Source organism: Mustela nigripes, chromosome 12, assembly GCF_022355385.1.
Source record: "Mustela nigripes isolate SB6536 chromosome 12, MUSNIG.SB6536, whole genome shotgun sequence".
In the NCBI taxonomy this organism is placed as follows: domain Eukaryota; kingdom Metazoa; phylum Chordata; class Mammalia; order Carnivora; family Mustelidae; genus Mustela; species Mustela nigripes.
Genome location: NC_081568.1, coordinates 94,915,792 through 94,938,925, shown reverse-complemented (window position 1 = coordinate 94,938,925; position 23,134 = coordinate 94,915,792). Strand labels below are relative to the sequence as shown.

At 41.6% G+C, this 23,134-nt stretch overlaps 1 long non-coding RNA gene across 1 annotated transcript; it reads left to right on the top strand.

The window, feature by feature from the left end:
• The first annotated feature begins 11,350 nt into the window (after positions 1–11,350).
• Positions 11,351–15,417, top strand: LOC132027933 (uncharacterized). Its single transcript, XR_009407257.1, has 3 exons — positions 11,351–11,521; positions 14,802–14,929; positions 15,334–15,417. It is a non-coding gene; the product is annotated as an uncharacterized LOC132027933 (long non-coding RNA).
• The last annotated feature ends 7,717 nt before the right edge of the window (positions 15,418–23,134 follow it).

Sequence of the window (23,134 nt, the reverse complement as noted above, 5' to 3'; positions counted from 1 at the left end):
AAAAGTCAAGCTGTCAAGTTTGCGTAAGATAAAACTGAAAGAAGAGAAATTGTGTCTACTGGAGATTTTGGTTAACAGAAAGAAATCTTAGCATCAGCAGATGCTAAGCCAGGGTGAAATACTGGGAGGAGTCATGGACCGGACTGTGAGGAGGGAGAGATGATTAGAGCAGCGAAAGGAAGCTCCGAGTGAGCCATTGTAATCACCAAATCCAAAGTATTATTCCTGAGTGCAGAGCCCTGGAGGCCTGCCAAAATCAGACATCCTAGCTGACCTTTCCAGGTCTCGGTGACTCCCAACCAGACCGAAGACTGTGACTGAGAAATGAATTCCTTTTCCTTCCTGGTGACCCCACATTACTTTCCAGTAAGTTCTCCCACAATACAATTGTTCCTTTATCTGCACAGGAAGGGTATTTGTGATTCCTTCTGGAAACCGGAGCACTGTGGGTGCCAGGCTCACTGTCTTGGCTGCTGGCTCAGAGTCTGACCATACACAGACCTGGAAGGAAGCCCAATCATGTGTGGGCTATGATGCAACAGCCCAGCTCACCTCCTGGCTAGGTGGAGGTTTTAACTCTCCAAGACCCAGTAGCCTGACAGTGACCAACAAATAGAAGTTACTGTAACTCCAGTGGTATAAAACAGGGATCGGCAAATTATAGCCCCCAGGCCAAATTAGGTCTGCCACCGTGTTTATAAATAAAGCTTTACTGGAACACAGCTATGTTCATTCATCTCAGTACTTTCTATGGCTGCTTCTACACAAAAATGGCAGAGCTGAACAGCTGCAAGAACAACCGCTGGCCTCTAAAACCTACATTACACTAGTAGGGCCTCTACAGGGGAAGTTTGCCAACCTCCACTTTAAAAAGAAAGGTCCTGGGCGCCTGGGTGGCTCAGTGGGTTAAGCCGCTGCCTTCGGCTCAGGTCATGATCTCAGGGTCCTGGGATCGAGTCCCACATCGGGCTCTCTGCTCGGCAGGGAGTCTGCTTCCTCCTCTCTCTCTCTCTGCCTGCCTCTCTGCCTACTTGTGATCTTTCTCTGTCAAATAAATAAATAAAATCTTTTAAAAAAAAATAATAAATTAATTAATTAATTAATTAAATAAAAAGAAAGGTCCTCGGGGCACCTGGGTGGCTCAGTGGGTTAACACCCCTGCCTTCGGCTCAGGTCATGGTCCCAGGGTCCTGGGATCGAGTCCTGCATCAGGCTCTCTGCTCCGCGGGGAGCCTGCTTCCTCCCCTCTCTCTGCCTGACTCTCTGCCAAATAAATAAATAAATAATCTTTTTAAAAAAAATAAAAAGAAAGGTCCTCAAAAGAAGGCAGTATGGTATACCACAGAGATCAGGAGATGGGGACTCCAAAGGCTAGTTCATAGTCCTGGCTCTGTTGAAACTATCTGGCTGTCTAGTTCTCAGTAACCCTGAATGCCTCTGCCAAGCTGAAAAAGACACAACAATTCTGTAATTTATACATTTGGTAATGCACAGCATTTCAAATGCCAATTTTACTGTACATTTTCCAAAAAAATGTCATTTTTCTATTTGTAATCCAAGGATTGTGATATTTAAAATCATTATGTTGGAATCTTACCTTGTGCTTAAAAGGCAAATACATACACACACGCACACATATACACACACACCAGGGCAAGCCATCCAGTCCACAGATAGAAGAACAGGGTTTCCCACCCAAGCTCCTTAAACTGACCTTCTGTGGGAAAGGCATGTGGCTTTCAGGGCCTCACCACTTGCTCAGATAAAGCTGCTGTGTGTCTAGGGCCTCACCATCTGTAAAGCTGTGATCAAAACATCACTATCAGTTACCACCTAAGGCACAGCTGTAGAATTATGGAGAAGTGTTTTTACATAACTTAACAACTGTCTGAGTCTGTCTCCTGACTAAAGGAATAAGAATCCCTAATTCACAAAATATTTCATACTTTATAGCACATTTATATAAAATTCAGTTGATGCTATCCTATTTATTTGTATTCCATACCATCTGGCTACTTTGAGACTTGCAAATAGTCTCCAAACGCCTCTCAAGCTAAGAAAAACATAACATAGTGAAGCTGGTTTTAAATCAGGGCTCTGACTTAGTCTGGGCTTTCTTCAAAAGCAGAGCCTAAGACAAGATCATTATTTTGGGAAGTGATTCCAAGGTACAGAAGTAAAGGACTAGGCAGACTGAAACAGGGAGGGGAAGGGAAGCCAATCCAAGGACCCTTTATTGATATAGTGACTGCTATGGGCAATTAGGGCTAATCCACCCCCTGGGATGCTTTGAATTGCCTTGTAGAATGAGCCCCCATATGTTCCTGCAGAATATGCAGACTTGGTAGTGTTCATACAGCAATTAACATCATTGGCGCATGGCTTTATTTCACTCTCACCTCCAGTGTGACCATGGGGCAGAATGAGTGGCCAGGCCGCTGCAAGCAAAATGAGTGGAGAAGCCCCAGGTCAGAAAGCAAGACTTATGTGGAGCAGATGAAACAAGGAGCTGATGGGTCACAAGTATACACAGTTGTCATAGCAACAGCTGGAGTCAAAAGGTAGGCTGGGATGCCTGAGTGGTGCAGCTGATTAAGCATCAGACTCTTGGATTTGGCCCAGGGCATGATCTCAGGGTGATGAAATCAAGCCCCAGGTCAGTCTCTACACTCAGCATGGAATCTGCCTAAAACTCTCTTTCTCCCTCTGCCCCTCCCCACACTGCACACACACTCTCACTCTCTCAAAAAAAAAAAAAAAAAAAAAAAAAAGGTAGGCTAAGGGGAAAGAGGCAAGATGGTGGAAGTGTAGAGGACCTCATTTCATCCCTTGACTTCAGCTCAGCTAGATATCTACCAAATCTTTCTGAACACCTATGAATTCAACTCAAGATGTAAGAAAACAATTGCTGGAATTCTACCAATAGAGTAGTGAGGACTTTCTGCAAGGAGGGAGATGTGGAGAAGTGAATCTGATGGGATGTATCGGAAGATAAACAGCAGTGGGGGAAGCCTCCAGAACCCAGCTACCAGAAGGTGACAGAGCCCCAAAACTTTTAGAATTCTGCTCCAGTAAGACATGTCCCTGCCTCAAAGGTGCTCAAGTGGTGAAGTAGGGCAGAATCCTAGGCAGGACATTGTGGCCTCAGGATCCCTTAGGTCACCGAAAAGCTCAGGGGTGCCTGAGCCAGCAGAGTTCCCAAACATCACAGCAGGGAAGCCAACTGCAAACAGCAAGTCCAGGAGTGGGCTTTCACCTTGGTATTGCTAGAAACCACAAACCATGGCATAATTGGGTGACCACTCTCCCTGCAGGGTCCTTCAAAGGGCATAAAAGTGGCGACCCTCCTATCTCCCCTGGGAGGGAGCAACTATATGAGAACAAGTTAAGCAATCTGGAAGAAATGGATGCATTCCTAGAGACTTATAAATTACCAAATTTGAAACAGGAAGAAATAGAAAACCTGAACTGACCCATCACCAGCAAGGAAATTGAAGCAATAAACAAAAATCTCCCAACAAACAAGATTCAGGGCTGGACAGCATCCCAGGGGAATTCTATCAAACATTAAAGAAACATTAATACCTATTCTTCTGAAACTGTTCCAAAAAATAAAAATGGAAGGAAAACTTCCAAACTCATTTTATGAGGCCAGCATTACCTTGATCCCAAAACCAGACAAAGACCCCACCAAAAAGAAAAATTACAGGCCAATATTCCTTACAAACATAGATGCCAAAATTCTCACCAAGATACTAGCCAATAGGATCCAACCATACATCAGAAGGATTATTTACCACAACCAGGTGGGATTTATTCCTGGGCTGCAAGGCTGGTTCAACATCTGCAAATCAATCAACATGATAAATCACATTAACAAAAGAAAGGACAAGAACCATATATGATCCTCTCAATTGATACAGAAAAAGCATTTGACAAAGTACAGCATTCTTTCTTGATTCAAAGTCTCCTCAGTGTAGGCATAGAGGGAACATACCTCAATATCATAAAAGCCATCTATGAAAAGCCCATAGCAAATATCAGTCTCAATGGGGAAAAACTGAGAGCGTTTTCCCCCAAGATCAGGAACACGACACAGATGCCCATTCTTACCATGCTTGTTCAATATAGTACTAGATGTCCTCGCCTCAGCAATCAGACAACAAAAAGAAATAAAAGGCATTCAAATTACCAAAGAAGAAGTCAAACTCTCATTCTTTGCAGATAACATGATACTCTATGTGGAAAACCCAAAAGACTCCCCCCCAAAATTGCTAGAATTCATACAGGAATTCAACAAAGTGGAAGGGTATAAAATCAATGAACAGAAAGCAGGTGCATTCCTATACACTAATGATGAGAAAGAAGAAAGAAAAATTAAGAAGTTGATCCCATTTACAACTGCACCCAAACCATAAGATACCTAGGCATAAACATAACCAAAGAGGCAAAGGATCTCAGAAAACTATAGAACGCTCACAAAACAAACTGAGAAAGACACAAAGAAATGGGAAAACATTCCATGCTCATTCCATGCTTAACAAATATTGTTAAAATGTCTATACTACCTAGAGCAATCTACGCATTCAGTGCAATCCTTATCAAAATACCATCAACTTTTTTCACCGAGCTGGAACAAATAATCCAAATAATACAAATAAGTTTGTATGGAACCAGAAATGACTCCAAATTAGCCAAAGGAATGTTGAAAAGAAAAACCAAAGCTGGTAGCATCACAATTCCAGACTTCAAGCTCTATTACAAAGCTGTCATCATCAAGATAGTATGGTACTGGCATAAAAACAGACACATACATCAGTGGAATAGAACAGAGAACCCAGAAATGGACCCTCAGTGGAATAGAACAAAGAACCCAGAAATGGACCCTCAGCTCTATGGTCAACTGAATTTTGACAAAGCAGGAAAGAATGTCCAATGGAAAAAAGTCTCTTCAACAAATGATGTTGAGAAAATTGGACAGCCACATGCAGAAGAATGAAACTGGATCATTTCCTTACACTATTCGCAAAAATAGATTCAAAATGGATGAAAGACCTAAAAGTGAAAAAGGAATCCATCAAAATCCTAGAGGAGAACACAGGCAGCAACCTCTGTAGCCTCCGCCTCAACAACTTCTTCCTAGACACATCTTCAAAGGGAAGGGAAACAAAGGCAAAAATGAACCACTGGGACTTCATCAAGATAAAAAGCTTTTGCAAGCTAAGGAAACAGTCAATAAAATCAAAGGACAACCATCAGAATAGAAGTATTTGCAACATCTTACCAGATAAAGGACTAGTATCTAAAATCTACAAAGAACTTATCAAACAACAAATAATCCAGTCAAGAAATGGGCAGAAGACATGAACAGACATTTCTGCAAAGAAGACATCCAGAGGGCCAACAGACACATGAAAAAGAGCTCCACATCATATGGCATCAGGGAAATACAAATCAAAACCACAATGAGATACCACCTCACACCAGTCAGAATGGATAAAATTAACAAGTCAGGAAATGACAGATGCTGGCAAGGACGCAGAGAAAGGGGAACCCTCCTACACTGTTGGTGGGAATGCAAGCTGGTGCAACCACTCTGGAAAACAGCATGGAGGTTCCTCAAAAAGTTGAAAATAGAGCTACCTTATGACCCAGGAATCACACTACTGGGTATTTACCCTAAAGATACAAACGTAATGATCTGAAGGGGCACGTGCACCCGAATGTTTATAGCAGCAATGTCCACAATAGCCAAACCATGGAAAGAACCTACATGTCCATCAACAGATGAATGGATCAAGAAGATGTGGTATATACATACAATTGAATACTATGCAGCCATCAAAAGTATTGAAATCTTGCCATTTGTGATGACCTGGATCGAACTAGAGGGTATTATGCTTAGCAAAATAAGTCAATCAGAGAAAGACAACTATCATATGATCTCCCTGATATGAGGAAGTGGAGATGCAATGTGGGGAGCTTGGGGGGTAGGAAAAGAATAAATGAAATAAGATGGGATCAAGAGGGAGACAAACCATAAGAGACTCTTACTGTCACAAAACAAACTGAGGGTGACCGGGGGGAGGGGGGTCGATAGAGGGTGGTGGGGTTATGGACATTGGGGAGGGTATGTGATATAGTGAGTGCTGTAAACTGTGTAAACCTGGCGATTCAGAGACCTGTACCCCTGGGGCTAATAATACATTATATGTTTATAAAAAAATTTAAAAATTTATTAAAAAAAAAAAAGAAACCACAATGAGATACCACCTCACACCAGTCAGAATGGCTAAAATTAATAAGTCAGTAAAAAACAGATGCTGGCGAGGATATGGAGAAAGGGGAACCCTCCTACACTGCTGGTGGGGATGCATGAGTGTTCCCCCTCTATTTTCAACTCAAAAAGCTGAAAAGAGAGCTACCCTTGACCCAGAAATTGCACTACTGGTTACAATACTCTAAAGATACAAACGTAATGATTTGAAGGGCACCTGTATCCCAGTGTTTATAACTGCAATGTCCACAATAGCCAAACTATCAAAAGAGCTGAGATGTCCTTCAAACAGATGAATAAAGAAGATGTGAGATATATGTGTGTGTGTGTGTATATATACACACACACTATATAATATATATATATTTATATATACATACATACACACATACAAAATGGAATATTACTCATCCATCAGAAAGGATAAATACTACATACTATTTACTTTGATGTGGGTGGAACTGGAGGGTATTATGCTGAATGAAATAAGTCAATCAGAGAAAAACAATTATCACACAGTTTATATGTGGAATATAAGAAACAGCGAAGATCATAGGGGAAGGGAGGAAAAACTGAATGGGACGAAATCAGAAAGGGAAACAAACCACAAGAGACTCTTAACTCTAGGAAACAAACTGAGGGTTGCTGGCGGGGTGGTGGGTGGGAGGATGGGGTAACTGAGTGATGGGCATTAAGGAGAGCACAGGATGTGATGAGCACTGGGTGTTACAGCCACTGATGAGTCACTGAACTCCACCTCTGAAACCAATAATACACTACATGTTAAGCAAGTAAATTTAAATTTTAAAAACTAGTCAGAGGGGGCTCCTGGGTGGCTCAGTGGATTGGGCCTTAGCCTTTGGCTTAGGTCATGATCCCAAGGTCCTGGGATCAAGCCCCACATGGAGCTGTCTGCTCAGCGGGGAGCCTGCTTCCTTCTCTCTCTCTGCCTCTCTGCCTACTTGTGATCTGTCTGTCAAATAAATAAATAAAACTTTTTAAAAACCCTTTTAAAAGCTAGTAAGAAAAAGAAAATGTATGCTATAAAAGTTTCATGGTGAAATCACTTCATATCTCTGGGGCATCTGGGTGGCTCAGTGGGTTAAAGCCTCTGCCTTCGGCTCAAGTCATGATCCCAGGGTCCTGGGATTGAGCCCCACATCAGGCTCTGTGCTCTGCGGGGAGCCTGCTTCCTCCTCTCTCTCTGGCTGCCTCTGCCAGAGATCTCCATCTGTGATCTCTGTCTGTGAAATAAATAAATAAAATCCTGAAAAAAAAAAAAAAGAATGAAAATTATAAAAATTAGGCCAAGAGGATATAATGGCACAAGAAGTGACCATACAGTATGTAATATTTAAATTCTACTACCCCATCCTCTTGGCACACCGTCAATTAAGTTAGCATGATCACAATATTCCTACATGCAAAATCAGAAGAACATCTCCCCACACTAGACATGAAATAGATGAAGACACTATCCTTGTGTTTAAGGAGAGTTCCTTGTGTTTAAGGAGGATTGACTCTGGAAATAAGTAATTTTAATGCATTCAGATTAATACCACCAGTTAATATGCAAACACAGACAGATCCTCCAACCTCTATTGGATGGGGAGCAAGGAATGGATGTGAATACAAGGGAAGTCTTCTTGGGAATGAAGGAGTGCACTTATGATGAGCCATCGGTAAGGAATGGAATTGTTGAATCACTATACTGTACACTTCAAACTAACATAACACTATACAGGAATTTAAAATGAATTAAAAAAAAAAAAAAAAAAAGGAAGCCTTCAGAAGGAGCATGAGGCCCAAGAGATTTCAAAGGACGAATAAGAGTTTTTCAGGAAGTAAAACAGAATGAAAGAATGAATCATCTATGCAGAGTCATGGTAGTTCAAGTGAGAATGAGTGCAGGAAAATAGGACTTTAGAAAGGATGACATCTAGGTAACACAAGGGGAAATGGTCAGCCATAAAGAGGCAGCAGGGCCCAGACCATGAGACCCCAGGTCCCATCTGACACACCTTGAACTCCATTCTACTGGCAAGAGTGGGAACATGTTAGGATTGTGAAAAAGGAATGGAGTTGCTCAGTTTGTTTTTAACAAGAAAGGTAACTCCAATAACATCACGGAAGGGAGTTTGTATCATCTCAAAGGAACTTCAGCAGTAAATTAAACTCTGTGTATCCTGATGATCCCAAGATTAAAATAATTCAGCTCCATCAAACATGCCAATTCATAGAACACAAAATAACTTATTTTTCTGTACATATACAGAACATTATGGCTAAACTTAACACAAGACTGAATGAAAACAGCTGCAAGCCTTCATCAAAGCAGAGACATTTGTGAGAGGGTAGGTCCATTAATTTATTATTTAATGCTCACAGCACTATAATGTAGGCCTAGAAATAATTTAAACTACTGGTCATTTCCCTGGCCCTTAGCTTTGGCAAAACAACATGAATATTCAGGAAGACTAATGACAGAACTCAGTGCAGAAATATAGGTTTTTCCCATGGTGTTGACAAGAAAATCAGTCACCATAAACAATGGGCATCTAATAAACAAAGTTGACTTCCTCAATTTTTTTAAAGGTTTTATTTATTTTATTTATTTGACAGAGAGAGAGAGATCACAAATAGGCAGAGAGGCAGGCAGAGAGAAAGGGGGAAGCAGGCTCCCCTGCTGAGCAGAAAGCCGGATGCAGGGCTCAATCCCAGGACCCTAAGACCATGACCCGAGCTGAAGGCAGAGGCTTAACCCACTGAGCCACCCAGGTGCCCTGACTTCCTCAATTTAAATTCAGCAAAACAGCAGAGTAGTTCTAATGCTCCTTCTGTGAATCTGTGTGCCAAATACAAGAGGCAGAGTTACAATAATGAAGAGGAAGACAATGAAAAGGAAATCGAACATGAAGGAACAGACTCAGAGACAAGAGAAAAAAACTTGAGAGGACCAAAGAACTTTCTGTGCTTCAGTTTCCACACTGCCTAGAAAGAGCAAGTACCCCATCTCTCCCTCCACCAAACTGTGACAATAAGTGATGTCGATGCTGAGTGGCTAGAAATCAGACAATTCCAAAGAGGCATCCAGAGACCATCAGCTTATGTTGAAGCCTCCACCTTTCCTTTAGTCAAGCCCTTCAATTCATTTTGGAGCCATGGCCCAAGCCAGAAGTCTGGTAAGACTTACAGACCCTTTCCTATTTCTATTTTCTAATGTAGTTGAAAGCATAAAATTATATTGAAATGCAATTACCAAAATAGTAAGAACAAATTTTGTGATACACTAGTATATGTGCTTCTCTATCAATCCATTAAATATCAAGATCTAATGGTGACTCTGATAACTAGCATAACTTCTGTGTAGTTATACCTGTAACGCTGTGAGGTGATATCAGTAATTTCTACTGGTGACAAACTCTTACGTGCTGCTAATACTGTTTTGATAGTTGCCTAGTAATAGCTGAGGCATATGCTAAAGTTACGCTGGGGGCTGATAAAACTGAAGATGTAATTCATGAATCCTCACTTAAGTCTGCTAGCCACACTTTTGAAGGTGTGGCCTCTGTTTCAATCCTTTTCCTAGAAAAAAAGCAACTTCAATTTCAAAGAAGCCCTCAGACCTCCATATGATAGAAGTTGTGATTTTTTAAACAAATGACTGAAAATGGGTATAATAACTAAAAACTACCACAACATTAGTTACTTAGAAATATTTGCTTTTGATAAATCACAACCCCATCTTCACATACTCTATCTAGAACAGCACCCATATACCCATATGTATAAGACTGTGTATTCAGGCCACAAACAATGTGTTAAGCACATAAGAATTTAGAGAGCTGTGTTTTAACACAACCAACATCTGTTTTGAAAAAATATACTATCCCAAGTACAAGATACTTGTACTTGACTTCTTTCTACAACTGTGAACAAATGAACTCAGTTCTCTCGTCTGTAAGATGGGAGTTAGAATTATACTGACTTGATGGGATTACTGTGAAAGGTGAAATGAGCTAAAGAAGTATTTTTCTACACAGTGGGTTGTAAATCATTAAGCAAGACATAAAGTCCATTAGCATGTCACAATCAGCATTTTTAAAGTGAAACAGAATAAAATGGGAAATCGCAAAGAGTATCACATATGGTAAAATTGTTTTATGAAAATTTTATTTCAAATATATAGGTCTAACTCCCGCTGTACATCACTTTTTTTTTTAATAGTGAATAATAAAGGTGAATAATAAAGGTATTTTTTAATATTGAAATAAAACATAAAAAACAGAGAGTGGAAGACATGGCACTCAGCAAACTACTGCTAGTGGTAACAGTAAATCACCAGTACCCCAAGGTCCAGAGTCACAAATTGAAAGCCACTCCGTTCAAGAGGCTACTTAAAGACCTGGCTTGCTAGGAACGTGTGAGACCAACAATTGATCGGTCTGCAGAGGGATCAGACAAGCCCTGACAAGGAGAGAGGAAAAAATAAAAATGGGACTCTAGAAAAACAGGATAGAATTTTATTTAGCTTACTTCAAAGATCATTTTACCTTCTCTGGTAAAAGTAACCATATGACCTCACACAAGTTATTTAACTTCTCTGGACCTCAGCTTTCTAAACATAAAGGTAATAGTTGTTATCTCATAGGGTCATCATGAGAATTCAATCAGTTAAATGTAAAATGTAACATATTACAAATGTAACATTCACTCAGTGAATGTTAAGTATCATTATATTGCTAGTATTATTACAGGACTCAGAACAGACAAAACTACAATTTGCAACCATTTTTCTACTCCCCCTACTTAGCTTGAAATGATTTTTATCTTTTATTGTTATTCCTACAGCAAACAGACTTTTTTAAAAACCAAATAAAAGGCTGCAAACAACTTCATTTTTAGGAAGTCCTTTATATACTACCACCTACGTTCTTCTTTTCTCTGAGATCTAAGTTATTTTTCCAGAGTTATTTTTTATTTTTGTCTTGTGTGGCTGACAGAGGGGGTGTGTGTATAAATGTTCACATTCCTAACCATATGCTGAAATTTTATCAGGAGATCTAAGGTGCTAATCCCAGCTTTCTGGATGCACTACTTCTTGCTTTCACGTGGAAAATACCATATGGAATTCATATGACCCATGCAAGGGCAGTTGAGCTTCTTTAATATTCACAGATATATCGGCCCCTGGATTAAATCTGGGATTTAATAGACCAGACACCAATCCCCTGACAGAGGCTGGTAAGTACCTGACCAGAAACAGACTTTCTAGGTGACCACTGAATTTCTAAGTCACTTCACATACTTTTGTCCAGCCACAGAGCAAGTAAATGGTGGAATAATTCAGAACCTGAGATATCAGGGGAAATCATGCCCTCCAAAGAGGAAGTAGCTCTCCAACGCTCCATTTCTTCTTTGCCCTCCCCTTGCCTAGAAGTGTCTTTTAAAATTGTGAGGCATGCACCATCTTTCCACTCCCAGTCCTGTCCTTTTCAGAATTGCTAGCCAAAAAGGGTTTAGAACACCACCCACAGACGTCCCATCCAAATCCCTATGCTCTGTGTCTCCTGGAAGTCTCCAGAGGTAAACATTTCTGATCCAAAGTAAATAAACTGCCTACGGGCTGGTCAGAATCTCATGGGAGTAAGTAACTGCAAACAAAAGCAGAGCCAAGAAAAATGGACAATAGCAGAAAGGGTTTTTCCCAACTTTTCAATATGAAAATTCTCTAAAATGAAAGCTGACAGACTAGTATAACCAGTATCTATATGCCCATCACCCAGATGCAACACCTATTGCTATTTTGGCATTTTTTATGGATGTGTGTATCCACTCAACTGTGTGTGTGTGGGGGGGGGTGTGCATTTGTGTGTATTTTGAATAACTGGAAAGTTCCTGATATCCTGATAATTCACCCCTAAATATTTCAGCATGCCTCTTCTCACAATGACATTCTCCTCTGCATTCCCCTATTGATAGAATAATAACACCTAAGCAAATCAAGAGGAATACCATAATATTTAATATTAGCCCACATTCCAATCTCCATCCTCATCCTGAGAATTAAAGCACTGCATTTGATTGCTATAGCTCTTTCAGCTCTTTAAATATAGAGCAGTCCTCCTACCTCTTATTTCAACAACAGTGGCTTTTGCATGTGTCCAGACTATGTCTAGCAGGACAGCAAACAGAACCTTCCATCACCCTCCGCCGAATGGAGAACAAAAGTCCCAGCTCCTTTCCCCCACCACGCTTCACCCATAGTCACATCACTGCAGCCACACTGGCCTCCGTGCTGCTCCCAACATATTAACATGCGCAGCTCTGACATCTGGCTCCTGAAGGGGACTGTTCCTCCCACAAATCCCAAGAGGTGCCTTCCAAACTCGTGCAGGTCTTTGCTCAATAAAACCTACCTTGAACATCTTAATTACAACTGTAAACCACCTTCCCCACCTTATTTTTTCTTCATAGTGTCTTTCACCATTGAACTTTCTAGGCATTGTGTTTCTTTTGCTGGTCACTTATCTCACCACCTGGAATGTACCCTCCTCCAAGACAAGGTCTTTGTGTGATATGCTCATTGCTGCATCCCTGCTCCTATATGAGGGTTGGGCTCTAGTCAATCAACAAGTATTTATTAAGACCCGCTGCTATGCTCCAGACACTGGCAGAGCAGCAGTACCTGCTTAAAGCTGGCCCAGCCTGACTCTAGTCCCCGATGCCCCAGAGCAGTGGCAAACCCACTGCCCAGTATTCAGAATGGCTTCTCAGAAGTTAGGTGAGGCCCTGGGGCCATGCACATTAATTCCAGAGCCCTGGCATTTGCTTGAAGGTAGGACTCACCCTACATCTCGCTCCTATTGTCCCGCTGTCCCCCTCATGAATCCCATGGCTTCCAGTGCAGGTCTCTGACAATTCTCCTAGGCCTAACAACTCCTCAATCTGTTCCAGTCAAAGCGTCCACAGCAAACTTGCCTGTACCCACCCCTAAAGGACCACTTCAGTGGTTCCAGTCACCCATCCTCCCACTTGTCCTCCTCGAAGCCATTGCAGTGATCTTTCTAAGACACAGTCATTGCAGAATCATTACCTTTGCTCAAAATACTTAACTGACATTCCTCCTTGCCCAGGATTAAACATTAGTACCTAGACTGATGTACACACAAGACCCTTCTTATTCGACTACCCCCTCCCCATCCTGATCTCCTGCCACACCCCACCTCACATTTGACACCACTAAGTTATTTTTAGTGGTTTCTGGAATATCTATGCTCCGTAGGTGAACTTGAACACTCTCTTCTATTTATACTCATATAGAGCCTGGGTGGCTCAGTGGATTAAGCCGCTGCCTTCGGCTCAGGTCATGATCTCAGGGTCCTGGGATCGAGTCCCACGTCGGGCTCTCTGCTCAGCAGGGAGCCTGCTTCCTCCTCTCTCTCTGCCTGCCTCTCTGCCTACTTGTGATCTCTGTCTGTCAAATAAATAAATAAAATCTTAAAAAAAAAAAAAAAAAGAAAAAAAAAGAAAATCACTTTAACATTAATGTTAACACCCTCCCATTAGTAGTGTTTGCCTGCCAGCTAGATCTCGCTGCAGGCCTGGAACCCAAGCCCTATAAAGATTCCATAGGGGTGTGGGTGAAGGGGTGTGGGCCTTTGCATCTTCCTATCCAGAGAGGTTTTAGTAAAACACTAGGTGTTTAATAAATGTGTACGACTTAGCCTAAGGAGCTACTTTGCCCTGGGCAGGGCTGTTTGTTTAGGGCCTCAAGGATCAGAGTTGGTGACCCTGATCTTCCCTATTCTGATTTTATGGCTCAGGCCTAGAGTGAATGGTAAATGTCCTCATTGTTTCAGTTTACTGAAACATTATGTAAACCCAGCATCAGGCGGCTGTTTGGCGACAAACAACTCTGCATTCCAGAGCATGCTGACCCTGTGGCCAGTTGCTTTGTTTGCTTTTCACTAACAAAGAGGCTCTCATTTAAAGTTCTGAAAGTTAAACCACATTATATTCATTCCATCTTGTTCTCCCTCATAAAAACGTGAGTATGTGTGTGTGTGTGGGCGTGCGTGTGTGTGAAAGAGAAAGACAGACAAAGCTAGATGCCGTGAAATTAGCGTGGCAGCTATGCTTCAAGCTAACTCTTATGCCCTGACCTGAAAGGACTGGATAAAACACGTGGGATGAGGCGCCAGGTCCAAAAGGGCCACGGTCGGTTGTCACTAGGCTTAGCAGACCGCCTGCTTCCAAAGTATTAACATGGACCACTCACCAGTTCTCCACTCCATTTTACTTCCCTCTGAAAGTCATTACCTTCTTCACCCACCTGAGTCCACAAAATTGCATGTGCCTAACGTTCTGGTCATGGATAATAATGAGGAGTGTTAGGATTTCTCTAAGGAGATGAGACTAATTTTCCACAAGCTAAGAATTTTTTATATGGTAAATATGCTTCTGTCATTTCTATCTACAATATATGCACAAAACTACAATATCACTTAATATTATTATTTAGAAATTTGCAACCATTACCCTACTCCATAGAAGAATGGGTATCCCTGGTTCTGTGCAGTGAGGGAGTATACAAGGACTCGAAAGCTGCTCGCATACCCAGGCTTAGACTTTGCGGACTTCAGGCTGAAGGTGAGTAAGCATTTCCGGCAAGGTCTTGAGACTCCTTCCCCTGGCCGTTAGCATTGTTTCACTTTGTCTGGTTTAAACCGAAGCCAGCTGAATCTCCTCCAAGTTCCAGTTTTGGTCAGATCTCAGGAGACAGCCTGTCTGGTTATTTAAAAACAAATATCCGCCTGCACATCCACCCCAACCTGATAACATGGCAGATCCCTGATGCCTTGTGACCCCACCTGGGTCCCCATTTGTGGTGGAGGGAGGGGTAAGGACATTAAGTGCTGGGATCTCCACAACTGAGGTTACCAAAGTACAAACAAGAAGGCCTGTGAACAGACAGTGAGGCTACAGAGCCAGTTACGCTCTTGCACAACCAGTCTCTGCCACCACACACCCATGTTGTCTTCTCCTTTCCCCAGTTTACACATGAACGTCTCCTTTCATGGCCTCAAAGCACATCCGATTATATGCCACTAATCAGCGAGCATACAGTAGGCTTGCCCCTGATCAGTTTCCTGAAAAGACAGGAGAGAACAAGAAGAGGGGAGTCTTCACTCCCAAGGAGTTTATAACACAGAGGTGGAGACAAAAAAACACACCAACAGAAGAAACAGAATAAAGATATGGGATTATTGTATTGTAGACACAAAGAAGGGGACTTTTGCTCACTGGGTTTTTCTGCAATGAACGAGTTCATCCTCAGAATGGCATGTAAGACTTGTCCATCAAGGGGACAGAGGCGGGAGGATTGGATTCAGTGCGTGAAATAATTCACTTTCAAAACATTTAACATTTTGGAATTCAATTATATTGACTTCAAATATTGTTCATTGAATTACAATTTGACTTTTTAATTCAGTGAAAAACTCCCTGTCAAATTTACCATTTAAAATCTTTGCTTAAGTGTTTAAGAATATATATATATATATATATATATATTTTTAACATAAGCATTTCTCCTCTCCAATCTGTGCCAATCTCCCCTAAATCTTCCCAACTGTCTATCTTCCTGCATTCCTCTTCTACCAGGAAATAAAGAGCAAATTCTAATGCTAATGCTAATCTCCAAATACTGATGTAACAGGGTGATATGGTAATTAATATCATAAACAACTCAGTAAAGAGGGAGTCAGGTGTGGTAGGAAGAGCTTGGGTACCAGAGAAAGGAGGCTTTAATCTGAATGTGCTCCTTTCTCATTATGCGAACTTGGAAAAGAATAATAATCCTCATCTCATAGGTTTTTTCCTTTGATCTATTAAGTTTTTTAATAGGAAAAAGTATTAATGTACCTAAAAGATCTAGCACAGTGTTACATACACTATTTTATACTGCCTTATATAATCTGGGAATTAGATAGAAATCATTAAAAACCATATAATTTCTGTTTTCAAAAGTCACTGTTTTGAAAGTGTGTTTTCAAAACCACAAGAAAGAAGAAGTGTTGGTAAAGATGAAGAGAAGGGTGGGGGAACCCTGTTACACTGTTGGTGGGAATGCAAACTGGTGCAGCCACTGTGGAAAACCACTGTGGAGGTTCCTCAAAAAATGAAAAATCAGGGGCGCCTGGGTGGCTCAGTGGGTTAAGCTGCTGCCTTCAGCTCAGGTCATGATCTCAGGGTCCTGGGATCGAGTCCCGCATTGGGCTCTCTGCTCGGCAGGGAGCCTGCTTCCCTCTCTCTCTCTCTCTCTCTGCCTGCCTCTCCATCTACTTGTGATTTCTGTCTGTCAAATAAATAAATAAAATCTTTAAAAAAAAATGAAAAATCAAATTATCATATGATCCAGTAATTTCACTACTAGGTATTAATTCAAAGACTTAAAAAACACTAATTCATTGAGAGATGAATGGCTAAAGAAGATGTGGTATAGACACATAACGGAACAGTACTCAACTATAAAAAAAATAAACTCTTATGATTTGCAACAACACAAAAAGATCTAGAGGGTATAACACTAAGCAAAATAAGTCAGTCAGAAAAAGACAAATACAGTATGATTTCACTCAAATGTGGAATTTGAGGAACAAAATACACAAAGAAAAAAAGAGAGAAAAATTAAAAACCAGACTCTTAACTATAGAAAACAAACTAATGGTTGCTGGAGGGGAGGCAGGTGGGGGGATGGAGGATACAGGTGATGGGAATTAAGAGTATACTTACCCTGATGAGCACTGAGTGATGTACACAACTGCTGAACCACTAGGGTGTACATCAGAAATTAATATAACACAGCAAGTTAACTATACTGGTAATAACGTTTTTTAAAGTGAATAAGCATTTACTGATAACTGTACTTTTAGGGATGAAATTGTGCTCTCAGGTCTCTCCCAGACACTTGAGATAACCAGAACACCAGCAATGGAACAGCTTCATCAAAGTTGGGTTTGGTTTGCTGAGTTATAGCTTGGAAGAAGAATTTTGTTTGAGTGAGGTTTAAATTATGAGGATTACGTGCATGGATGAGAACATGAGGAGCAAATGAGTGAGACTGGAAGACGGGGAAAAGCTGGAAACAAGAAAAATCAAATCCATCAACTCAAACACACCCTCGAGTCCCAGTGAAGAGAGCATGGTACAATGGAAAACTCACAAATTGGGCAATCAGCTGCTTCCAAATTCCTGGTCAGCCCCTGGTAGCTGTGGGGCCTTAGGCAAGGCACGTGACCCTTTCTGAACTTCTACATCTTCACAAAAACATCTTTGAACAATACCTAACTAGCAAGAAAGATTAGAGATGATCTATGTGGAAGTGCATGACACAATACCCTGTCCACAGGTATGTTTAATAAATGCCCTATTATTACCTCTTAGTCATCATTCGCTATTGTAATCCCCTGGAACCAATGTGAAACAGATCCTTAAGAAATTAAAACCAACCGACTGTCCAGCCAAAATAGAAGCAGATACTGAGCTAGAAACACACACTTGACAAGAAAAAATAATTTTTTTTTGTAGCCATAGCAAGATCAAGCAAGGAAAAAAAAAATAAAAGATAATGTTGGAATATTATGGAAAAATATTTTGATATACCCAGAAGGAATAAGTTTTGGTGGACTTGGTAGCTAAGTATCAGGAAACCAGAGTCCACCAGCTACGTAATATCACCCTTGGTAAGTGCAGCCATGTTCCAAAGCAGAAGTGTCCAGAGGAATCACAGATAAAGAAAGCCGGGCTACCAAATTAAAATTACAGACATCCAATGAAGAAATTCGTTATGTACTGGATATAATAGCAGCAGATGACACCCTTTCTATGGAGAAGATTAATATGCTGACTTGAGAGGTGGGATTCTGGCCACTGGAAAGGGGTGTCCAGGTGGAGCCAGCGAAGTTCTCCTCCTCCCAGAGTTCCTCCATGATGGCCCATGGTACAACAGTGGTCAAGAGCAGAAGGACGGCACTCAGAGACTGACTTGAAGACCAGGAAAAGAAGTAAAACTGCAACAACTGGGACCCACAACATTCCTTAAGAATTTCTCTGCAAAAGTTTCACTTCTGCAGGGACTGAAGAGTGGGATCACTTCAAGAAAGACACCCTGTTCTTGGGTCCTAGATGCCAGATTCTGGACAGCAGCATTATCCTACAACACACAGGAAAACCAGAGTAGAAACCATCAGGTGTAGAATCACTTAAAGTACTAATATCATGTCCTAAATCCTGCAAAATAAGATAAATATAGCGTATGAACCAATAATACAAGGCCTCCCTGTGTTCGCAGAACAGCTCTACTGTATTCAGTCTACAAGTGTATATTCTAGCTATAAGGAGTTTTGAACATGTAACGGACAGTAATTATCTTCTTAGAATTCAGTAGTTTTTGGAGGCAGTGCTACAAATGGCCTAGCTCTCACAACACAAACCAAACAAACATGAACTCTAAGCCGAGAACTTCATTCAGCTGCCTTCTGATTCTGGTCACATATGTTAAATTAAACAAGGAAGCCATTAGACTGAGGTGACTTTAATCCTTCAGTCGCCTAGTGAGCGAACCCATACCTAATCCTGTAAATGCCTCAAGGTTAAGAACCTGAAACCTAAGGACAACCACTCACAACAAACAGCCAACTAGGCCTCCCAAGCAAGGCAACCGCTTACGCTACAGCCGAATCCAATCATTCCTTCGCTTGCTTCCCAGTCTTCCCTTTGAAAGTCTTTCCTCTGACTCCTAACTACTCTAGCGAGTCTCTGCCCAATTAGAAACCCTGTTTACTCAAGCTAGCAATTTAATATGCCTCAGTTTATCTTTTAGCACATTCAAACTCAGTCCTGAATACCTTATCTCCTATCTTACGGTCATGTCCTCTGACTTTTAAAAAGGGAAATGTCTTAGAAACCATCTGGCCCACCCCACCCACTCTCACCCTGTGACCATTTAAAATAAGGGAACCAAAACTCAGGGAGGCTGAGGGATGCCCAAGATCATGATTTTAATTTTATCCTTCCTTCTGTGAATGCTAAACAAATCATTTTAATAAGACTTAACAGTATCCACATAGATCACTGCTCCCAGCACATATGAGTGAACAATGCTACCCCGTCGTGATTGACAGAAAAAGTGAAATGAAAGTTAAATGACATGTCATGCTTTCTCACATGAGAAACCTATTTTGTGGAAAGTAGCCACAAACAAATAATGTGGATGTTCATACCAGACCAGGGATAATTTAGAAACAAAAAGTATGTCCAGTTACATGAAGCTTATAGTGATAGCCCTCCAAGTAATTCACAGAGAAGCATTTTTTCTTTTTTTTAGATTTATTTATTATTTATTTGACAGAGAGAGATCACAAGCAGGCAGAGAGGCAGGCAGAGAGAGAGGGAAGCAGACTACCTGCTGAGCGGAGAGCCCGATGTAGGACTTGATCCCAGAACCCCGAGATCATGACCTGAGCCGAAGGCAGCAGCTTAACCCACTGAGCCACCCAGGCACCCCACAAAGAAGCATTTTTTAAATTATCATTTTTATAGAGCTGTATTTTTTAAATAACTTTAAAAATATTTCACCAAAATGATTATTTCACAAAATTTCTGAAAGTCTGAAAATTGAGCAGAGCTTCCTCTAATTCCCCTTCTCCCTCTCTGAGCCACCACCATCAGTCCGCACTCGACTCTGGCTCCACTGGCTCGGCATGAGTCTGCAAAACCCACCATTTTGGTGCTCACCCTGTTGGCCTCTGGACAGAATCACTCTGGTCTGTTCTTAGGTCATTTTGCCACAAACAAGTACGTCCCTGTCTGAAGCTCACTGGTCCTTTTGTGTGCCTTTTGTGTGCCTAAGACCTACTTTCACATCCTCTATATGCCAACAGCAAATGGACTCCACATTGCAACCTAAACCCTACCCAAACCCATAAAAATAAGTGGCCATCCAAGCCCCTACAAGCATCAATTTATTAAATGGGTGCACGAAACCAACATGAGAATAAATCAGCCTGCGTGCTGTCAGTGAACTCAGCTTTCCATATAAAATTCTTCACACACTGGCCAAATGTAAGCCCACTCCTAGCCCCCACCAACGTGTATATTTAAAATCATCCCACAGAGGACCTCTTCTTCCATACAATGCACCTCAGAGATTTGGATGATTCACCCACAGCCTGTACGATCCTGGAGATCAGCTGATAGAATAGCAATGGTGGGCACTGAGGGGCCAATGAAATGCAGAAACTATAGGACGCAGGGTATAGTATTATTTATCAGTAACAAGTAAGTCACATTATCTCAATCTGACACTCATCTAAGAATTCTATGAAGTTGTCTGGTTCTGGAGGGGGCGGGAAATCTCAAAAGAAAAAAAAGAGAGAGAGAGTAAGAACTATAGAAAAATGAGAAATGTTTTGTTATCATGGAAGTCGGGAAAAATTTTTCCTATACTTAGTGAAGGAGAGTACCCACCAATACAAAAAAAAAATTATGTGAGGTGAAAGGCAAATTCAACTAAGTCCAAATGTTACACTATATTCAAGGTATCCAATAAACTCTAATTTTTAAATACTAACATAGGTCTACAATTTTTAAAAGAGAAAATCAGCCTCTCCTTGCCATTACGAAATGACTATTAAATGCACCTCAGAGATCTGGATGATTCACCCACAGCCTGAACGATCCTGGAGATCAGCTGATAGAATAGCAATGGTGGACTACCTAAGGGACACCTGGCTGGCTCAGTTGGTAGAGATGCAACTCTTGATCTTTGGGTTGTGAGTTCCAAGTCCCAGGCTGGAAATAAAAATTACTTCAAAATTTTTAAAAAAAATTAATATTTTATTTATTTATTTGCGAGAGAGAGAGAGAGAGATTGAGAACACAAGGAGGGAGAGGAAGAAGCAGGCTCCCCCCTGAGTAGAGAGCCTGAGGTGGGGCTCAATCCCAGGACCCCAAGATCATGACCTGAGCCAAGGACAGATGCTTAACCAACTGAGTCACCCATGTGCCCCCAAAAGTAAAAAATAAAAATCTTTTAAAAATTTAAAAAATAGGCACTTGTAGGTTGCCGAATTAGGACCCTGCTCCCAGAATCTTCCCCACATGTGTTGGGTCCTGCCCTGAATTCAGCCCCATGAGTACAGCCACACAAAACATCAATCCCAACTCTTCTGCTGTTCCCTCCTTACCATCACAAATTGCCCCAACCCGTGCTTGCCATTTCTGTCTCTTGCTTCTCCTATTTCAAAAGCAGAAAGGTCTCTTTCCTTTCCAAACTGCTTCTTCCTAAGCTCCCACACATAATTTTGGTTGTATCAGTCCCTTGCCTCTTCAGTCTACCATTCTGTACCTAAATACTCCCGTCTGAATATCACCAAATGGTGCTTGCGTCTCCCATTACCCTAACACTCCCATTTACTCCTCCGGAGCACCATGCTCTAGCAGCCTCTTTTCTGTTCTGCACATCATCGCCAAACTTTCAAATGAACAGTGGGATCCTCGATGTGGCAGGCTTGGGTCTCACTGGCCTTGGACTCCTCACCACGCTAGCACAGTAATGTCCCTCGATATATTTGAGGACCAGATGACTGAGCCAATCGTCTGTTTGTAGTGGTGATAACGATCACACCATAGCTTCGCACCACCTGCAATTGAGTCTAATCATAGGAGAAAGTGAGGTGGACTTGTCTTGCAGGCTGAGACAATCTTGGAATTAGACTGATATATTCGTTGCAAGGGAGTTACAGGTGCAACACTGCCCATTTAAGCGTGACAATGATTCACGTCAAATGAACTTTCACTGCTATTTCCAATCCTCCTTCCAATCTGATATTACAGCTACTGCTTAGTCACCAGGACAGCAAGCTCCTTTGCGTCAAAACCACCCTCCTCAAAAATACCCCTGCGCTTCCACCCCTGGTACTCTATCCATTCTATCACATTACACTTTCCTCCACCAAGATTCAGCTCTAGCATCCGATCCACAATGCTCTCTGGCGTACAAAGCTTCATTCCATTCTCCTTCAAAATAACTGTGGCATGTTTTCAATGGAAACCCGAATACATCACACATGGTTAAAAATAATTCAAGCAAACAAAAGTTCTGAATGAAGTTCTGAATGAAACATCTCCTTCACAAGACCATAGTTCCTTGGCTGAGGAGCTTCTCAGTCTCCTAAAGGGCAGCCATTACATCATTTTTTGAAATACCCTTCCAGAAGTTTTCCCTCTCCTGGAAATACACACAAAATACAGAATAACTTTTTTAGAGGAACAGAAGAACACAATGGACACTCTTGTACAACTTGATTTTTGTTCTTAGCACATTCAGGAACTTGTAAATCTAAGTTAATACATGCGAAGCCCTTAGAACGGTTCCTGGCCCACAGCAAGGGCTAAGTAACATTCAGGTGGAGTGTATCAGAGGCCATCCCAGCACTCAAGAGTTTCTACCAATTAGACCCCAGAAGCATACAAATAAAGGCTGGGGGTTTCACTGGACAAGAGCTCCGGGGTGCTCTTCCCCCCCTCACATCCAGAGGGCATGTGAGGCAGAGGATGTGAGGCAGACTCCCTGCAGACTTGGCTATTACCTCTCCCCTTTGTGTGGCATTTGGGGGAAAAGGCCACCCCGGAGCTCACACTTCCGAACTAAAATCACACCTCCCTCCCTCTAATCCCCAAGTCTAAACAATAGGCGGAGGAGTAAAAACAAAACACGTTCTTGCACTTTGCCTTGATGACAGGGCAAGAAGGATACATTCGGCCAGATACGATTAGCTTTGTGGCATCAGC